General features: G+C 38.6%; 3 long non-coding RNA genes across 13 annotated transcripts in view; 2 read left to right on the top strand and 1 right to left on the bottom strand.

Moving 5' to 3' along the window:
- The first annotated feature begins 4 nt into the window (after positions 1–4).
- LOC136258745 (uncharacterized) lies at positions 5–3,819 on the top strand. Of its 5 annotated transcripts, none has more exons than XR_010702970.1 (6): positions 5–233; positions 289–367; positions 1,674–1,790; positions 2,063–2,127; positions 3,579–3,647; positions 3,706–3,819. It is a non-coding gene; the product is annotated as an uncharacterized lncRNA (long non-coding RNA). The 5 variants fall into 5 exon arrangements; XR_010702967.1 differs by having other exon boundaries at positions 281–367; XR_010702969.1 differs by lacking the exon at positions 1,674–1,790 and having other exon boundaries at positions 5–212; positions 281–367.
- Positions 3,820–6,688: 2,869 nt separating this feature from the next.
- On the bottom strand, positions 6,689–11,151 carry LOC136258744 (uncharacterized). Of its 7 annotated transcripts, XR_010702961.1 has the most exons (7): positions 10,749–11,151; positions 10,619–10,697; positions 9,423–9,539; positions 9,055–9,119; positions 7,965–8,060; positions 6,884–6,952; positions 6,689–6,825 (listed from the first exon to the last, which is right to left on the bottom strand). It is a non-coding gene; the product is annotated as an uncharacterized lncRNA (long non-coding RNA). The 7 variants fall into 7 exon arrangements; XR_010702964.1 differs by lacking the exon at positions 9,055–9,119; XR_010702965.1 differs by lacking the exons at positions 7,965–8,060; positions 9,423–9,539 and adding an exon at positions 9,216–9,284 and having other exon boundaries at positions 10,749–11,150.
- Positions 11,105–19,645, top strand: part of LOC136258746 (uncharacterized) — a 23,614-nt gene continuing 15,073 nt past the window's right edge. The window contains exons 1-3 of the long non-coding RNA XR_010702971.1: positions 11,105–11,235; positions 11,287–11,631; positions 11,687–11,925. This is a non-coding gene — a long non-coding RNA (uncharacterized lncRNA). The remainder of the gene's footprint in view (positions 11,236–11,286; positions 11,632–11,686; positions 11,926–19,645) is intronic.

The raw sequence follows: 19,645 nt of genomic DNA, 5'->3' as shown, positions 1-19,645 counted from the left end.
TATCGTTACTAAATAGACCATTATGGTATATGGTCACATTACGTTATTTTGACCAATACGGTCTATGTTACTCACATGGTAGGTTACGAGGTTTTACTAGACCAGGCGAGTCTAGGTTTCTTCCTCTCGGGTTTCGTCGAGGTGAGCTTTGAGGACACTCGGGGGCGTTACTCTCTCTACTTTGAAGCAGAGCGTATTTCTATGACCATGATGTGGGTTGAAGTTGCACAGAGGTTAGTTGTAGGGCTGATTATTACGTGTGGCCTTCATCCATACGTAGATATACAGGTTACTCTTTTTAATATTGTGGGTTCCCATGAGTCTATGTCAAGGGCTGCTTTCCTGGTCATCAGACAGTTGATTGGAAGTAAGTTATTTCATGTGTCAGTGCACACACCAGGGTTGTATTCTGGGTTCAAATATAGTAGTAGCCTGGGCATCTGCAACCTGAAGTATTGTCTGTTTTGTGTACGTAATGATGTCTGTAGTGCGCATCCATCCATTTAGCAAGTGTATCGCAGGTCTTAAGTGGTAATGCATGAGAGTCAGGTGGGACTTTGTATGCCAACATCTTCACCTCTGAGATAAGCAGTGCTGGTACCACCACCGGAAGATTGCCTACAGTGACTCATTGAGTATGCGCAGATCGCCACACTGGATAGTGCATGTCCCTGTAACTACGTAATTAATACAGCTTGCACATTCCAAAAGCACCAGCCTGGTAATAGTGAGGCAATGTTTCTCCAGCATTAATACCCAGTTGTTGTTGTGCAAGAAACTGTTCTCACATTGTCACCTTTAAGTGGGGGGCTGCATGGTGTCAACTGAGGAAGCATCCAGAAGAGGTTGGTCACCATGGCATTTGATTACATAACCAAACGTTTTTCCATGCGTTAAACCTTGTGTAACAGATAGGAAAGCAATGTGAGAAGACCCGTAAGGGCCCTAGGACACATTGGTATGGATATACGATAGAGGAGGTGTCAATGTTCAATTAGTTCAACATGTGGTTCAACATTTGTTTGAGGCCATTAGATGAATCAAAATTTCTAGGTATTTTGAATTCTGAGTCTACAACATTCCTGTAGACATATTGACTAGTATGCAGGTTGGTCTGACCGTAATACTTTTTTATAAATGTTATTTGTCTTTATGATAACTAACAGAGTCTGTGTAATGTGGTGTAATTGGAGTTTGCCATAATTTTTTTCTAATTGTATATATACATTGTACATGTACGGCAGTGTGTGCGTGTGCGTGCGTGTGTACCTGTGTGTGTGTGTGTGTGTGTGTGTGTGTGTGTGTGTGTGTGTGTGTGTGTGTGTGTGTGTGTGTGTGTGTGTGTGTGTGTACATGTGTGTGTGTGTGTACATGTGTGTGTGTACATGTGTGTGTGTACATGTGTGTGTGTATACATGTGTGTGTGTGTGTGTGTGTACATGTGTGTGTGTACATGTGTGTGTGTACATGTGTGTGTGTATACATGTGTGTGTGTATACATGTGTGTGTGTACATGTGTGTGTGTACATGCGTATGTGATATAAAAACCAGACAACACTATGGTGTACTTACTGTGACAATGCAAGGAGTACTGGCTTAAGATTATGATTGTGGCTTTAGTGTGTGTTTGGATAATTGTATGGGTGTGTACTATCTTTAAAATGTAATAACAGATGCAGCTATGCGACGGTACTTAGCGAGTACCAGAAGCCCATAAGCACCCCAAGGAACAAAGCAGTGTTTCAAGTGAATCAGTGTGCACATATCAATGTCTGTGTCTTGTGGCCCCTGTAAGTATGACTGTGCAAATCAGTGTTTCTGTTATTAGATATGGCTATTTAACGTATGTCAGTGTGTATAACTGTTGGCCAATTGTATAATTCCTACTGTGTATGTTTCAATATTAAAAAGCTTCTTTCCTAACGTAGCCACCTGGTTAATAAAAAGTCAGGAGTTTTGTCCCTATTTTGAGTAGGCATATCAGAGGTGCTAGCTATGTAAGTTTGAACTCTGTCTAATTTAGTTTTATCCATTTTGTATTATGCAATGATTTGACATGTAGAAACAACTGCTACCATGCATTGGACATGATGGATCTATGATTGCGTCAGGCACCAAAATTCTTATGTGAGTTATGTCAATAGTTGCATGCATGTGATGTGTTGTACACCTTGATGAGTCATACTGTATAGAGGAAAACTTTGGCAGGGGTAAACTCAGGCAAATAGCAAGCTAAATCACATTTAGCGAAATAAAGTTTGGCGAATTTAAGCTCAATATGTTTAGCTATAAAGATGCTAATCTGAGGTGCTACGAGTAATTTGCGGGTTCAACGCTGTAGCAAATCGCCAAATACACCAAAGTTTTTCCCTGCCAAAGTTTCCCTAGAGCAATGGGAGTGAAATTCTTGCTCAAAGAAACAACAGTAACGGTGAGTCCCCCACATTTTGTAAGGCGTATTGTGTCGCAATAATTTGTGAGCGACTAAGTGATAAAGTGAACATGACATTTTGAATGTCTGTTTGCAGTAGGTGTACATCATATCAATGATATGGATTGGCTAACCAACTAGTAATTTACATGCCTCCTTTTGCTACGTGGCTACAGTGGAATGTTTCTATTGTGGACACTTTGGTACCCAAAATTTTGAGATAAAATTGTAGAGGAAAGACTGGCCTATTTTTCTATTGTGTCCTTAATTAATTTGGAGCGTTTGTAAGAGTGGTTTTTAGGCAGCAACGTATATTTTGATGATCCGTTTAGCTACCTATTTAGGTTGGATTATAGTAAGTGTGTATATACATGTACATACAGCTGTATCAGGGTTGAAACTGGGTCACTACTGCTGACCTGGACGACCCACTGATCTGAACTGACCCAGATCTTATCCGGTTTTAAACCAAGGTGTACGTCGAGAGCAATAGTTTGGGTGCTCCACTAGCTAGGGTAGGTAAGTTAATTCACGATTGGTTAGTGGTCACGTAAGTCTACAGATGATAAAACACAGGTAGGTGTGGCTTAGTACATGCCTACAGACTTCAACGGACCTTTCTGAAAATGAGTGTGGCTCCAGGTATATCTACAGACATTCCCATGCATTCCCTATAAGTAGGCATGGTTAAGTATGAAACTGGACTGCAGCAAGGGTGGATTAGAGTATGACACATAAATACATTTTATCAATGAATTAGTGAGTGTGACTCCACGTAAGCATACAGGCAGCAACGGACATGGCCTTGTGCATACCAACACACCTTACTGATAAATAGATGTGGCTCCACGCATGCCTACTACAGACGATAAAGCACAATCCCAATAAGTGGGCATGGCTGGAAAGTCAACACATATGTACACTTCCACAGTGTCAAGCCAATTAATCCATATAAGTGGGTCTAACCTGGTTCGCCCCGACAAAATATGACCTGACCCAGTTTTAACCCTGAAATTTTTGTGACCTGGAAATATTTTCTTAGTAATGGTCATGGCAACGGTTGCTAAGCAATTGCTGTCAGTGATCACCAATCCATATCATTTTATCAAATTGTGCTGTTATTTAAATTATTTCCATTTCCTTACAGTTGTGCATGTCAGTAACAAACTGATCATGATACTTGAAGCTTGCAGAAGTTATCGATGAATTATTATTGGTAAGCTGATACAATTACACTGACTTTGGTATATTGTGATTGTATGTATATTCTATAGGAAGAGACTAGCGTACTCAATTACTGTATAAAGAACAATGTCTCATTTTACAACACTTGTACTGTCATTTATTACATTTTCATCATGTAAATTGTCAGATATATATATATATATATATATATATAAATTATGAGGATTTTTAGCTCACTAAGGTTAACAGATGTGCGTATGTGTCTGTTTTCACTCTACTTTTTATCTAGTAGTAGACAGAAACCTGAGTAACAACATAATCGTAACCGGCTGCATGCCAGGCAGTTATTTGAGCAATCGGTGTATATATGCTTCATGTAATACATACTTAAGAATTGGTATATATCCAGAATATAATTATTTTGTAATTTCTATATCATAATAATGTACTATACTATATTATATGTATATATATGGTGAATAATGAGTTAAATCTCATCTTATTAATCAGCTGCAGTGACTGTATTAGAGCAGATAATGTAGGCCATTTTTCACAAAGACACATTTAATCCGTGTACTGTAATGTCAGTGTCAATGGCCAATTTAGGGTCAAGTGACCTGATCACACAAAAGTTTCACTGTATGTATTATTAGAGTAGAATATGGGTATGTTTATTATGAATAAAGAGCAGTTATTTAAATTAAGCCCATTTTTATTACATAGCCACACTGTTTTTAATTCATGTGAGTAGCTGTATAGTTAAAATATATAATTAATTACACATATACACGTATAATATATTTCTGCTGACTATTGAACTGAAAGAAGAATATCTTTCTCACAATGCGCAAGTGGTATTCATGTAGTCACTTCATTTAGTAATGGGACCAAACTCTTGTACAATACATATTACTGTACATGTACATGTAATTTAACACAAAGCAGGCTAGCCAATTATATGGCGATATGGTCTCACTAGTAGTGTGGCAGCATAATAGTATAGTAGCGATATTAATTATATAAATTTTGAAACCCAAACTGCATGCACTCCTCAAGGTACAACTTCACCCTCACAACATCTATCATATATTCATTCCCTTGACAATAATGAAGCTACTGTGTACATCAGCTTCTGATAACGTAACATTCTCAGATGCAATGGTAATAATACTTTAATATCAACCTATGATCAATATACATGCAGGACTTGAACTTACTCTTCAGTTGAACTTTATTTTCATTTTTAAGGTACTTGAGTCTCACATATTTACAAGACGACCTGCAGCTGTATACAATGTTTGACATTATTCCTTCCATGCATATGGTATTTGTATGCTAGCATCTATTATAATTAAAATGATGACACAGGTTCTTGAAAAGGCCACATAATATCACATAGATGTATAACTAAATTCTGAATTTCTGGAGCTGTTTCTACTTTGAGCTAAGAACTGACATCACTGGATGGTGTTGTTGGTCTCAAATTTGTGTAATAATCATCTATGCATTCGTGAAGGTGACATATCATAAGATGTGTCTGTTACACAAATTGTCTCACTTATTCAATTGTGATACATCGCAAGTCATTTATCTTGCAAGTTAATTGTGTAGTACATTGTACTGTCAAGAGTCAGTTTCTATCACCAGATCACCAAAACAGCTGTATTCTACTTGCAAGTGGTGTGATGTGTTTTACTTGTTAGTGTGCATTCTATTAGATTAATTTTTATTTCTTAATGGACCAGACTTTACAGAAGATTGTGAGTGATGATTATTATGAATCCGCAGTCTACATACACACGTACAGTTTTATAATTTAAGGGGGAAACAACTGAGAGGTAGTGAAATGTCATGTAATGTTATATTGGTGCGACTATTTGAGATGTATGCTTGTATATAACCAGTGTACAGGTGTGTGCATAATTAGGTAATATTACAGATCTTAGTATAATAGTGAAGGCCAGTTGACCACCTGTTGACCTGTATGCATAAATAACCTGACTAGCTCATAGCAGTTTGAACTTCTCTTTTTACAGAATCCTAACCATTACACAATACTGTATACATCATCAGTTGCATAATTGGCAGGAATCATTAATTTTGGTGATTTCGTTGCATGATAATTATTTAGTAACATTAGCACTTAGGAATCAGAATCAGTTTTACTTTTGATGAACACACCTAATTTCATATATAAATTCACCAAATTCAATTCTATCATCAAATTCAAGCTGTCCATGAAGTCATTACCCTTAAAATTTTGAAAAAAGATTAACAAAAGCCCCAATTGATTTAGACCATGGCTTCATAAGAGGTTACATGCTATGCATTATCACCCAAATCCTCATGACTGTTGTGACAATTTTACATACCAGCATACTGGCTGAAGGCATCCCACAACCATCTTTAGGCTTGGCCTTTTCTCTACATGACTTTGTCATTACCCTTCGCTTGTGGTAGGGTGTCCCTCTGTTTCCTTTGTCACCACTTTGCACTTGCTTATATACCATTGATCAGTTTGGTGACCATCTCCTTGGTTGTTCACATGGCCCAATGCATATCCAATGTCACGATACTCTAGTTACTGTATTACATCATGCTCTACTCGGTGTTCTCTGGGAGCAAGGTATCGCCTCTTCTGATCATTCTCGTCCTGGGGATATTTTTCACCCAGATTTCTCTCTAGGTCATCCAGTTTACTTTGGTCTCTCTGTCAGATGTACCACTCAGCTTTTGCTTTCCTTCGGCTGGCTGCTGCTGCTGGTGAGGATCCACTATTTAGAAACTGTGAGCAATCTTTTATTCCCGATTTGTGAGTCATTTGGTGTTTGACCACCTTTTGCCTTATCCACTCTATTCACTATATCACTGTTAAAATGACTTGTTTCGAAAGTTAGCTAGGAAACAATTGCTGCAATGCATATCTGTTACTCTTTGGAAATATAGTGCCAGAATGATTCTAAGGCACTATATGCTTTGTGTCCAGAGGATGGCATAGACTTTGGTTAAACTGCCTGTAAGTAGCGAAGTTACTTTTAGTTGCTTGTAAGTAGTTTAGTTCTTGTATGTAGGTTGTAACATGTATCAAAAGAATACAAGTATTATAGCATTAGAGTGTGCAAATTTTACATACATGATGAAAAGACAGTACAAGTGTTGTAAAATGAGACATTGTTCTTTATACAGTAATTGAGTACGCTAGTCTCTTCCTATAGAATATACATACAATCACAATATACCAAAGTCAGTGTAATTGTATCAGCTTACCAATAATAATTCATCGATAACTTCTGCAAGCTTCAAGTATCATGATCAGTTTGTTACTGACATGCACAACTGTAAGGAAATGGAAATAATTTAAATAACAGCACAATTTGATAAAATGATATGGATTGGTGATCACTGACAGCAATTGCTTAGCAACCGTTGCCATGACCATTACTAAGAAAATATTTCCAGGTTACAAAAATTTCAGGGTTAAAACTGGGTCAGGTCATATTTTGTCGGGGTGAACCAGGTCTGACCCACTTATATGGATTAATTGGCTTGACACTGTGGAAGTGTACGTATGTGTTGACTTGCCAGCCATGCCCACTTATTGGGATTGTGCTTTATCGTCTGTAGTAGGCATACGTGGAGCCACATCTGTTTATCAGTTTAACCATGCCTACTTATAGGGAATGCATGGGAATGTCTGTAGATATACCTGGAGCCACACTTATTTTCAGAAAGGTCCGTTGAAGTCTGTAGGCATGCACTAAGCCACACCTACCTGTGTTTTATCATCTGTAGACTTACGTGACCACTAACCAATCGTGAATTAACTTACCTACCCTAGCTAGTGGAGCACCCAAACTATTGCTCTCGACGTACACCTTGGTTTAAAACCGGATAAGATCTGGGTCAGTTCAGATCAGTGGGTTGTCCAGGTCAGCAGTAGTGACCCAGTTTCAACCCTGATACAGCTGTATGTACATGTATATACACACTTACTATAATACAACCTAAATAGGTAGCTAAACGGATTATCAAAATATACGTTGCTGCCTAAAAACCACTCTTACAAACGCTCCAAATTAATTAAGGACACAATAGAAAAATAGGCCAGTCTTTCCTCTACAATTTTATCTCAAAATTTTGGGTACCAAAGTGTCCACAATAGAAACATTCCATTGTAGCTATGTAGCAAAAGGAGGCATGTAAATTACTAGTTGGTTAGCCAATCCATATCATTGATATGATGTACACCTACTGCAAACAGACATTCAAAATGTCATGTTCACTTTTTCACTTAGTCGCTCACAAATTATTGTGGCACAATACACCTTACAAAATGTGGGGGACTCACAGCTACTGTTGTTTCTTTGAGCAAGAATTTCACTCCCATTGCTCTAGCCGCTCACAGCACCCAGCTAAACCAGGTATAAATTGTACCAGGACATAGCTGGGGGAAAAAGCAGTCATTCACTGGCTGATGCTGTCTTACGTAAATAAATAAAATAAAGTAGTATTAAAAATTACTTCACAGAAATGTATTTACAAGTGTCTAAACATTAACAGAGATAGAAAATGCAGTGGACACAGTAGGAAAACATTTAAAAGTTTAGTCCACAAAGCACGTATGTAAGACCAGATCACGTTATGCATGAATGGCTTTTAACACATTTTACAATCCAGTCAGTGGTGAAAAAATGTGCTAAATTGACATATTATTCAATGTAAATGCGTGTAGGGTTCTATCCACACAACACATGCATGGGAGCCAACCAAGTGTTTGAACAGAACAAAACATTGGATGTCAACTACGTACACAGACTGAGTCGATCAACATTTTTAGTTCTAATACACACACACACACACACACACACACACACACACACACACACACACACACACACACACACACACACACACACACACACATGCACACACTGCAATTCTTTACAGAAGTACATATGTGTGTTTACAAAATAGTTATGTTCAACTACAATTCAATACTATAGATTGTATGTATATACTATAGCATTATAAAATGACTGCTTGCAGCATATTTTACAATGTCTGTAATGGTAATTGTGCTGTCTACTCCCTTTTACAGTTGCTAAGCAGTTGCTACGGACACTGCCAGACAAGCAATCTAGTGTATGTGTCTACACATATAAACATGACCTTGCTCCCCAGCAAACACTGCATAGAGGGAAACTTTGGTGTATTTGGTGATTTGCTACAGCGTTTAACCCACAAATTACTTGTAGCACCTCAGATTAGCATCTTTATAGCTAAACATATTGAGCTTAAATTCGTCAAACTTTATTTCGCTAAATGTAATTTAGCTTGCTATTTGCCTGAGTTTACCCCTGCCAAAGTTTTCCTCTATACAGTATGACTCATCAAGGTGTACAACACATCACATGCATGCAACTATTGACATAACTCACATAAGAATTTTGGTGCCTGACGCAATCATAGATCCATCATGTCCAATGCATGGTAGCAGTTGTTTCTACATGTCAAATCATTGCATAATACAAAATGGATAAAAAACTAAACTGCATAATACAAAAAGGATAAAACTAAATTAGACAGAGTTCAAACTTACATAGCTAGCACCTCTGATATGCCTACTCAAAATAGGGACAAAACTCCTGACTTTTTATTAACCAGGTGGCTACATTAGGAAAGTAGCTTTTTTATATTGAAACATACACAGCAGGAATTATACAATTGGCCAACAGTTATACACACTGACATACGTTAAATAGCCATATCTAATAACAGAAACACTGATTTGCACAGTCATACTTACAGGGGCCACAAGACACAGACACTGATATGTGCACACTGATTCACTTGAAACACTGCTTTGTTCCTTGGGGTGCTTATGGGCTTCTGGTACTCGCTAAGTACCGTCGCATAGCTGCATCTGTTATTACATTTTTAAGATAGTACACACCCATACAATTATCCAAACACACACTGAAGCCACAATCATAATCTTAAGCCAGTACTCCTTGCATTGTCACAGTAAGTACACCATAGTGTTGTCTGGTTTTTATATCACACACGCATGTACACACACACACACACGCACATGCACACTGCCATACATATTACTACAACTACATTCGTACATGCACAATGTATATATACAATTAGAAAAAAATTATGGCAAACTCCAATTACACCACATGACACAGACTCTGTTAGTTATCATAAAGACAAATAACATTTATAAAAAAGTATTACGGTCAGACCAACCTGCATACTAGTCAATATGTCTACAGGAATGTTGTAGACTCAGAATTCAAAATACCTAGAAATTTTGATTCATCTAATGGCTTCAAACAAATGTTGAACCACATGTTGAACTAATTGAACATTGACACCTCCTCTATCGTACATCCATACCAGTGTGTCCTAGGGCCCTTACGGGTCTTCTCACATTGCTTTCCTATCTGTTACATAAGGTTTAACACATGGAAAAACGTTTGGTTATGTAATCGAATGCCATGGTGACCAACCTCTTCTGGATGCTTCCTCAGTTGACACCATGCAGCCCCCCACTTAAAGGTGACAATGTGAGAACAGTTTCTTGCACAACAACAACAACTGGGTATTAATGCTGGAGAAACATTGCCTCACTATTACCAGGCTGGTGCTTTTGGAATGTGCAAGCTGTATTAATTACGTAGTTACAGGGACATGCACTATCCAGTGTGGCGACCTGCGCATACTCAATGAGTCACTGTAGGCAATCTTCCGGTGGTGGTACCAGCACTGCTTATCTCAGAGGTGAAGATGTTGGCATACAAAGTCCCACCTGACTCTCATGCATTACCACTTAAGACCTGCGATACACTTGCTAAATGGATGGATGCGCACTACAGACATCATTACGTACACAAAACAGACAATACTTCAGGTTGCAGATGCCCAGGCTACTACTATATTTGAACCCAGAATACAACCATGGTGTGTGCACTGACACATGAAATAACTTACTTCCAATCAACTGTCTGATGACCAGGAAAGCAGCCCTTGACATAGACTCATGGGAACCCACAATATTAAAAAGAGTAACCTGTATATCTATGGATGAAGGCCACACGTGATAATCAGCCATACAACTAACCTCTGTGCAATTTCAACCCACATCATGGTCATAGAAATACGCTCTGCTTCAAAGTAGAGAGAGTAACGCCCCCGAGTGTCCTCAAAGCTCACCTCGACGAAACCCGAGAGGAAGAAACCTAGACAGTAAAACCTCGTAACCTACCATGTGAGTAACATAGACCGTATTGGTCAAAATAACGTACTGTGACCATATACCATAATGGTCTATTTAGTAACGATATCAAGTTGCAACGGCATAGGTAGGGTCCGAAACGCGAAAAATCGATATCCTCCAATCAACTACCTAACTATTGTCATGTGTTAGGCTAAGTGTAACTTAAATAACACCAGCGTGTCAGCCAAGTTTATTACCGTGTTTTTCAGGTTTCTGGCGAAAATCAAAGCATTAACGTGATCAAACACGTGATCCGTGCTTCGAACTAGCAAGGCTTACATAACTTGCAACATACTAGGAATACTTGAACGTGTACAATGATCGGCAAAAGGTACGAATATTCACTTTAATGCCTTGCAAGTTCGAGATGTTTGAATTACAGATCACGTGTTTGATCACGTTTATGCTTTGATTTTCGCAAGAAACCTGAAAAACACGGTACTTTCTTCTGGTAGAAAACGATACAAATGTCAAAATCACGTGATTTTTCATTGCAGTAGTTCGTAGGGTTCTTCATATGCCACGATATTCACTCTCAACATTGTTCAAGTAGTCCACCATCAACTGAAAGTACTGGTGGTTTGATTTTATTGGTCAGCTTCTGGTGGAAGCACGATCTGTGCAGTTTTTTGGCGACAGGCAAAATGTTTCTTCCTTTGGAGCACAGGATAAACAGAGCAGCAACTGTGCCGTGGGTCAGCAATGACCAGTAGCTGACCAGTACTAGGTAAAGTACTTGCATGCGGAGTATTTTTATTTTTTTTATTATTAACACTTTACAGTGACCAGCACTGAAGGTCTACAACAACATGTGCTGCAGCCTTAGGATTACCTAACCTAGTTTCAAGGACTTAGACTTAATGACTTATACAGTAGCTGGAAAGGTGTAACAGAAAAGGGGCCAAAGTAAGGAAAAAAATCCGTCCAGCCCCAGGAATCGAACTGCAGGTCACCCAATGTCTAGTCGGGGCCACACTCACTCTTCCTCCAGGAGGGATGGATTTTCTTCCTTAATCCTAAGGTATTTATTATTAACACTTTACAGTATGGTTATAATTGAAGCTTGTTAACCATCTATATGCTGGAATTCGGCCAAAATGACGCGATTTTTGCAAACGAATACTAGAATGGTTGATACATCAGTGAGACAGTCTCCAATAGCAAGGATACGAAGCTTATAAACACCTAACAATACGGCTATCTCGCCCAGTAAACGCATAGAGCAATCCAATGCATAAAATAGGCACTCACGTGATCGATATTCAAATCTCGGAAAATGCAACCATAATCTATTCCAATGACCTTAAAATCACTTGGAATCAAGTAAGCATCAGTTTGTGTGCATTAGGTTCAGCATCTCGATTAGCCCAGCAGTCTGAGATTCTCTCTATGATGCCATCACAGCATAAAACACACCTGCACTGGCCCAGACCACGCCTGAGCGAACAATTAACATAAATATTTACAAAAGGAGCACACTGCACAGGGGTGTAGCCAGGATTTTTTGAAGGGGGGTTCCAGCACTAGCATTGAGTTACTAGAAGCTGGGGGCGCAGCCCCCAGCCGCTGAGAGACTTTCAGTATTTTAATAAATCAAAACTCAGCAAATTGCTATATTTTATGCAAAAAGTACATTAATTATGATGCATTAAGTGCCCATGGGATGAAGGTAGTACCAGATAAAGTCACCTAGTGGAAACAGACAGCATAACACATAGAGACACATAATAGTAATCTGTAAGTGATGGTTATATCTCACTGCGGTATAGGAGCCATGAATCCACTGATACAAATGACAATAAAAACAATATAACTATACAAATATGCATAGCATGAATTCATTTTGCATAACACAAGTGATAAATTACTGGAGCTCTATATCTTTAAACACTGCACACCAAAGCTATAGCAGTATAAGGTCATGCTAAGTTTTGCATTTAATGTTGGAATGTCTGAAAAACTTCATATGGACATGGATATTTACATGCATGTTCTATTAGAGTATACCTGACTGCTCTATTAGAGTGTATACCTGACTGCTCTATTAGAGTATATCGATCTTTTAAACAAGTTTAGAAGAGGGCTCATGCTACCTATGTAAATCCTTCCCTGAGAGATGAATGTAAGTTTTATCAATTGTTGTGCTGTGCCATTACACTATATTGCTCACTCATTTTGTCCTGCCACACTAAATGGTGTGTTAGGATCCTGCTTGCAGAAGTCTAAATTTTACAGGGGGGTTCCTGAACCCCCAGAACCCCCCTCCCTACGCCCCTGCTGCATGGTTCCTACTCAGAAATGAAAGCGATTTCATGGGTACTTCCGTGATTTGAATTTCGATCACGTGAGTGCCTATTTCATGCATCGGATTGCTCTATGCGTTTACTGGGCGAGATAGCCGTATTGTATAAGCTTCGTATCCTTGCTGTTGGAGATTGTCTCACTGATGCATCAGCCATTCTGGTATTTACAAACATCGCGTCATTTTGGCCGAATTCCAGCATATAGATGGCTCAGCCAGATGGCTAACAAGCTTCAATTATAACCATACTCCGCATGCAAGTACTTTATCTAGTACTGTTCATTTCTGACCCACGGCACAGTTGCTGCTCTGTTTGTCCTGTGCTCCAGAGGAAGAAACATTTTGCCTGTCCCCAAAAAGCTGCACAGATCGTGCTTCTACCAGAAACTGACCAATAAAATCAAACCACCAATACTTTGAGTTGATGGTGGACTACTTGAACAATGTTGAGAGTGAATATTGTGGCATATGAAGAACCCTACGAACTGCTGCAACAAAAAATCACGTGATTTTAAGACATTTGTATCGTTTTCTACCAGAAGAAAGTGATAAACTTGGCTGCCATGCTGGTGTTATCAAGACTCACGGTAGTGAGTCGCGCGGCCAGTAAAGCAGAAACGCGCGTCGCAGAAATAAATGACGCGACCACCTCGTGAGGATTTTACAGGAACGAACGTTGTCAAATTCGGCCTTCCTGTAACTCACCCGCCACTTACGCTATCCCTCTGAAACTCTGAAGTTGAACTCATCGTAACTACCACACAAGCAGTGAAACAAATCCATGCCGATTGTTTCGCGATCGAGATTGCCGACATCAAAGGGGAAGTTTCATTTTTAAAAAAAAATTCAGTTTTATCGCATGCGGTTAGACACAACCGCAGGTGTATGCCTTGCGTTCCTTTGTGCATTCCAAACATTGATTGCCCTGCTATCGCTTCAGTATTCACTCAATCGCCTAAAGATTCACAACATCGATTTCACCATACATGCATGATTACCCTACAGTCGTGATTTCAGCACCAAACGAAGTTTCAGTCGTCCTCAGTCGACATAGAGACCAAATACAAAACCCAGATTGTTGTTTTCCGCAATACTCGCTTGGCATGTAGGGAAATGTGTATTTAAACTGTTCTAAAAGTTTCGTTCAGATTGAAACTGTTTTCGAGAATGGCTAGTTTGAAATTTGAATCTAGTCGCCCCCACGTAATTTGCTCTCTCTAAGAATTTTACTCGGAATTTAAAAAGAATGACGCAGAGCACAACTGCGGCCACTTGGTATTGATGAACTGGCGCTCTATGTAGTTAATCAGTACATATAGCCACAAAGAAGTGTGCTGTAGTCCGCAGATATAATCTATGGTAGGGTCCGCAAACCGAAAGATCGATATCTTCAAATCAACTTACAAACTATAGTCATGTGTAGGGGTAGGTCTAATCAAGAAAACGCTAGAGTGGCAGCAAATTTCGTCCATCTCTTCTAGTAAAAATAACGCAAAATGCCTTGAATTCGATGGATTTTTCGCCGTCGTAAGTTACATGTTATTCTTTTGGGCCAAAACTCTCTCTCAAACTTTGAGAGGTTATCCACTCTTACTATATGGAGTATAGGTAGTTTAATATAATTAATTAATATTTGGTGGTAGCGTAGCGAACATCGCCGATCGGCGAAAAAAAAGACGTTTCGTGATCTGGAGCACAGCAGACTTGCAGGAAATACTGCAACATTTACTGCAGTGATCACCTCCAAGTCAAGTACCTGTGTGCAGAATATGGTCTGGATTGAAGTTTGTTGACCATCTGGCTGAGACCATGCAGCCTCGCCAGATTTAGCGGAAAATTCCTCCGCGATCCAACAAATGCTGCAGTCTTGTGCACATAAGCACCTTTAGGTGTGCTGAAGTATGGAAATGATTGCTCAGAGCTAGTATAAACTTACAGCGATAGCTTAATTGCTGACAGCAAATTTTACGGTTATCCTATAATGCAATTTATTGCGCAAAACTAAAACTGAAAGTTTTACGGAACTCAGCATAATATTGCCAATGGCGGATCCAGGGAGCATTTGGGGCAAATGCCCCCCCCCCTCCTTCCATCCCTCCCCTTGTGTTAGACACATTTCTGATTAAAATAGCTGCTAACTTTATGCCAGGCCAAGAAACTCATGAAAATATGCACATTTTACTACAAATTCACCTGAAACCAAGCTAACCAAAGTCCAACTAGCTGTGAAACTGTCACGCAGCACCTTCGTTCGTACTAAGCGCCTCAAAAAAGAATTGTAATTTTCAGTTGTTAAGACATTCAGAGCCTTTTAAACACCTTTTAAGACTTCACAACCATCTGAAAAAGACAAAATGGCAAAAATTAACAGTCAGATACTACTAAAGGGTAATTATTTGCTGCTTCAAAAAAAGCAGCACTGAACTAGAGAATCTGGTTCTCCCCACCACTTACAACTTAGTCTGTTTGTGCCCCTCCCCTTGCCATCTCCTGGATCCGCCCCTGATTGTTGACTTGATATGATTATAAATCACTGTGAGCACAGTAAGATGATCATTTCTGTAGCAAGGATGGAGCCCAGAGGTCTTGAGTGCATGGACAGATCTATATAGCTATAGCTATGCAGGTCATGCAGCATAGTTATAATCATGCTCACCTTTTTGATAGTTAAATCAGAGCTTATAATTATCTGATCATCTATTTTCATGTGATACTCAGATGCAGTAACATGCAAGGTCAGATGGTATGCTCCCCAGACAAGTTCTTACATGCCTTGAAATCACATCTGCATGGAAAACTATCATACAAAGCCATGATATTTCCTGGTAGCTAATTTTGTACTTAAGTACCAATTGCAACTTATTCAGTCTCAATCATGTCTAGTAGCTATTATCATATCAGAGGCATACCAAGGGGGGTTTCCAGGGGTTTCAGGAAACCCCTTTGGATTTTACACACTACTTGAAACATTAAGAAATTGAAACGTCAGGTTTTCAGAATCTGGGATCTATCATGGAACAGGACACATTTTAATTAAGCTTTTATCTTAGTTAAATAATAGTTTCTAACATGATAGCAACAATTATAGCATTGTTCTGAATTATGATTTTGGTGAAAAGATCGAATTATTCTAATAGAGCAGTCAGGTAATATAAACTACTCTAATATAACAGTCATTTAGCTGTAGTGGAAACCCCTTTTCAAAATTCCTGCGTACGTCCCTGCATATCCCGTGTAAGACATTAAAATCATAGTATTACTTCCATGACTTTAAAAATGAAGTTTAGTTATTTGTGATTTGGAAGAAATTTTGATTTTAATTGTTATAATGAGATGCCAATCGGATGATTTACTGGAACTTGAAAATTGACATAGTTATAATGGATTAGATCAAACCTTTAATAAGAGCAGTATAGTCACATGTCATTGAATTTAGAGTAATTATCGTGATGACATTGTTGTATTACTATGTTAAGATCTTTTCACAAAATTCAAATAGTTGAAAATTTGTCCTACACTGGGTCCTGATTTCGAAGTTTTTGAGGTAGAATTTTAGTAGTTTGGAAAATTACATGGAATGTATAAGAGTGGCCCACACAGATAGGATATACAAAATATACATACATTAAACTGTTGGCTTGAAGATTGCTTTCAGGCGTATATCTCAACTTTTGATTTTATTTACTTATCCTCGCAGTAATCGTCAGAGCCACTGTTCCATACCATCACCTATGGAATTAGAGCAAACCCTTGGTTTCTGCTTTTGATAGCTACTATATAATTATTAATTGCTAATACTACCCCCATGCATAAGTGCATGGGCTCAGCATATACATACCAAAATTATAGTACATTGCATATCATAATGAAAATGCAGATGCTATATGTCTAGACTATACTTTTTAACCCTGTTGAGTATGAGAAAGAAGATATTTTTCAGAAAAAGGCACAATGATTTTACTATAGCATGCAATATGCCACATTAATATATAGGTAAATTTACACCAATGCAACATAGCTATAATATGTATAACTTAAAGGAAACTCTCCAATAGAGCAGTCAGAAATTCTTATAGAACAGTCAGAAATTGATTTTTGATACATAATGTTACTGAAATTGATCAACAATCTATTTAACTGTACTCAGAGTAGTTGTCAAGTAGATTCCACAATATTTTTGCAAAATTATATATTAGCTACGAGAGGCTTGGTTTTGTGCAATAAATCGCGTTTCGCTTGCCGTAATTGATTGAAGTGTTCGTAATCTAGCCTTCGCTGGAAGTTTGTAGTTGTGCTGAGTAATCATTTCCATAATTCAACACACTTAAAGGTGCTTATGTGCATGAGACTGCAGTATTTGTTGGATCGCGGAGGAATTTTTCCTAAATCTGACGAGGTTGGTCTCAGCCAGATGGTTAACAAACTTCAATCCATACCATATTCTGCACACAGGTACTTGACTTGGAGGTGATCACTGCAGTACATGTTGCAGTATTTCCTGCAAGTCTGCTGTGCTCCAGATCACGAAATGTCTTTTTTTTCGCCGATCGGCGATGTTCGCGACACTACCACCAAATATTAATTAATTATATTAAACTACCTATACTCCATAGTAAGAGTGGACAACCTCTCAAAGCTTGAGAGAGAGTTTTGGCCCAAAAGAATAACATTGCAAATTACGTATATGACGGCAAAAAATCGATTGAATTCAAGGTATTTCGCGTTATTTTTACTAGAAGAGACGGACGAAATTTGCTGCCACTCTAGTGTTTTCTTGATTAGACCTACCCCTACACATGACTATAGTTTGTAAGTCGATTTGAAGATATCGATTTTTCGGTTTGCGGACCCTATCTATGGTGCTGCATACCATCGTTCGTTTTTAAATTTGCACCTCGTAGGTTTGTAGCATCATTGCATATCACTAGTTGCGACTCTTGCGAAGTCACTTTGAGCGGGTCATCTGTCTTTAGATTCAAAAATGCACTATCACGTGAGAATTGTAGACCAAATATAGAATTGTGTCTAATATTTTCGATCGATGAAAGCATAGTCTACACGGGGAAACCCCTGGGGATTGGGGCATACCTTATTTTTAGCGCATCGTTTTAATAATTGCTTGTAACGCGCAAGAAATCATCGTATTATTATCACCATTCACAAACGAGTTGAATATTGTGTGCACTTGCGTAGTAGCGAACAAACAGTAATTTGGGATGCGTGTTAGTTACTGGAAAGCTTGTGACGGAAGTTTAAAAAAAACATCACTTAGTGACGGGGGGGAAAATGCCTCCCCTTGGCTACGCCACTGATGTAGTTACAGTGCTTAACTAGTCCTTTTTTCCCTTTAACAATTCGACAATGGAACAATCTTCCGGAATCTGTAATTAATTCATCAAGCGTAGAACATTTTAAATCCTTACTTAATTTATAACTATAGTGTGCTTTTATACTCTATTTTGAGGTCTTGCACAGTAATAAAATATAATAATAACTTAGTCTCGCGCATCGGCTACTTATACGCCAGATTACTAGAGTCCAACTAGTAAAGATGAATTGCCAAATTACGCAGACCTTAATCTACTGAGTATGCACAGACATGCACGTGTTCAAACGGAAGTTGCAAGGCATGCAGTACGCATATTATATACCTAGTCTCCGCCCAGACCACAAGTTGACCACATATTACATGCAATCATTATTAGGCACCCAATAAGATTAATATGTCATGCCATTAGCAAGCATAATTTTTTATAACCATTTACAGTAAAAAAATGAGAGGGTACGATAGTGTATTGGTCACGATGTACGTTAGTGTATTGGTCACGATCACAACAATACCTAAATCATACTTTCAGCTGTCAGTTATTATGATCAGTATTATGATAAAAGTCCAAATTCCTTGGAAAGAGCTTCCTTGACTGTTGGCGGTACATTTGTAATAATTGAGTCAAGATCAAGGTTTCTGAAGTCTACTGGAAACCGATACAGTGGGCAACGTTGGAGGATACAGCTTTTCTGTAAGTGATAATATTTGTTCTGCTCCTTGCCTAGTTGCAATTGTCCATTGTTGGGATACCAATCCCTTTCCATATGACCTAAAATGTAATCTGGAGCAGTTCCATTTTCTGTGTCACGAAATGCTAGGCCACATCCTGAACACTTTTTAACTCGGTTAGTAAGGATGGTAAGAAAAAATGTTTGCTGACTTTTCACAGTAGTCGGTCTTGCTTACATACCATTAGATGTACTTCCACCAGATGTTGTCAATGATTGAATCAATGATGGCAAAGATAGCTGTGGTACAATTGAAGATAATAGGGACACCAATGGTGCAGTAAGCACTGAAGTACTTGTAGGTAATAGATGCTGACCCTGCTGAGGACAAAATAAAAGGGGGCAGAGTGTTAGTTCGCGGCAATCGCCGCTTTCTTCGTCG

This window comes from Dysidea avara, chromosome 6, assembly GCF_963678975.1.
Source record: "Dysidea avara chromosome 6, odDysAvar1.4, whole genome shotgun sequence".
Lineage (NCBI taxonomy): Eukaryota > Metazoa > Porifera > Demospongiae > Dictyoceratida > Dysideidae > Dysidea > Dysidea avara.
Note: the sequence above shows the minus strand (reverse complement) of the source record. Positions and strands in the feature narration are given on the sequence as shown.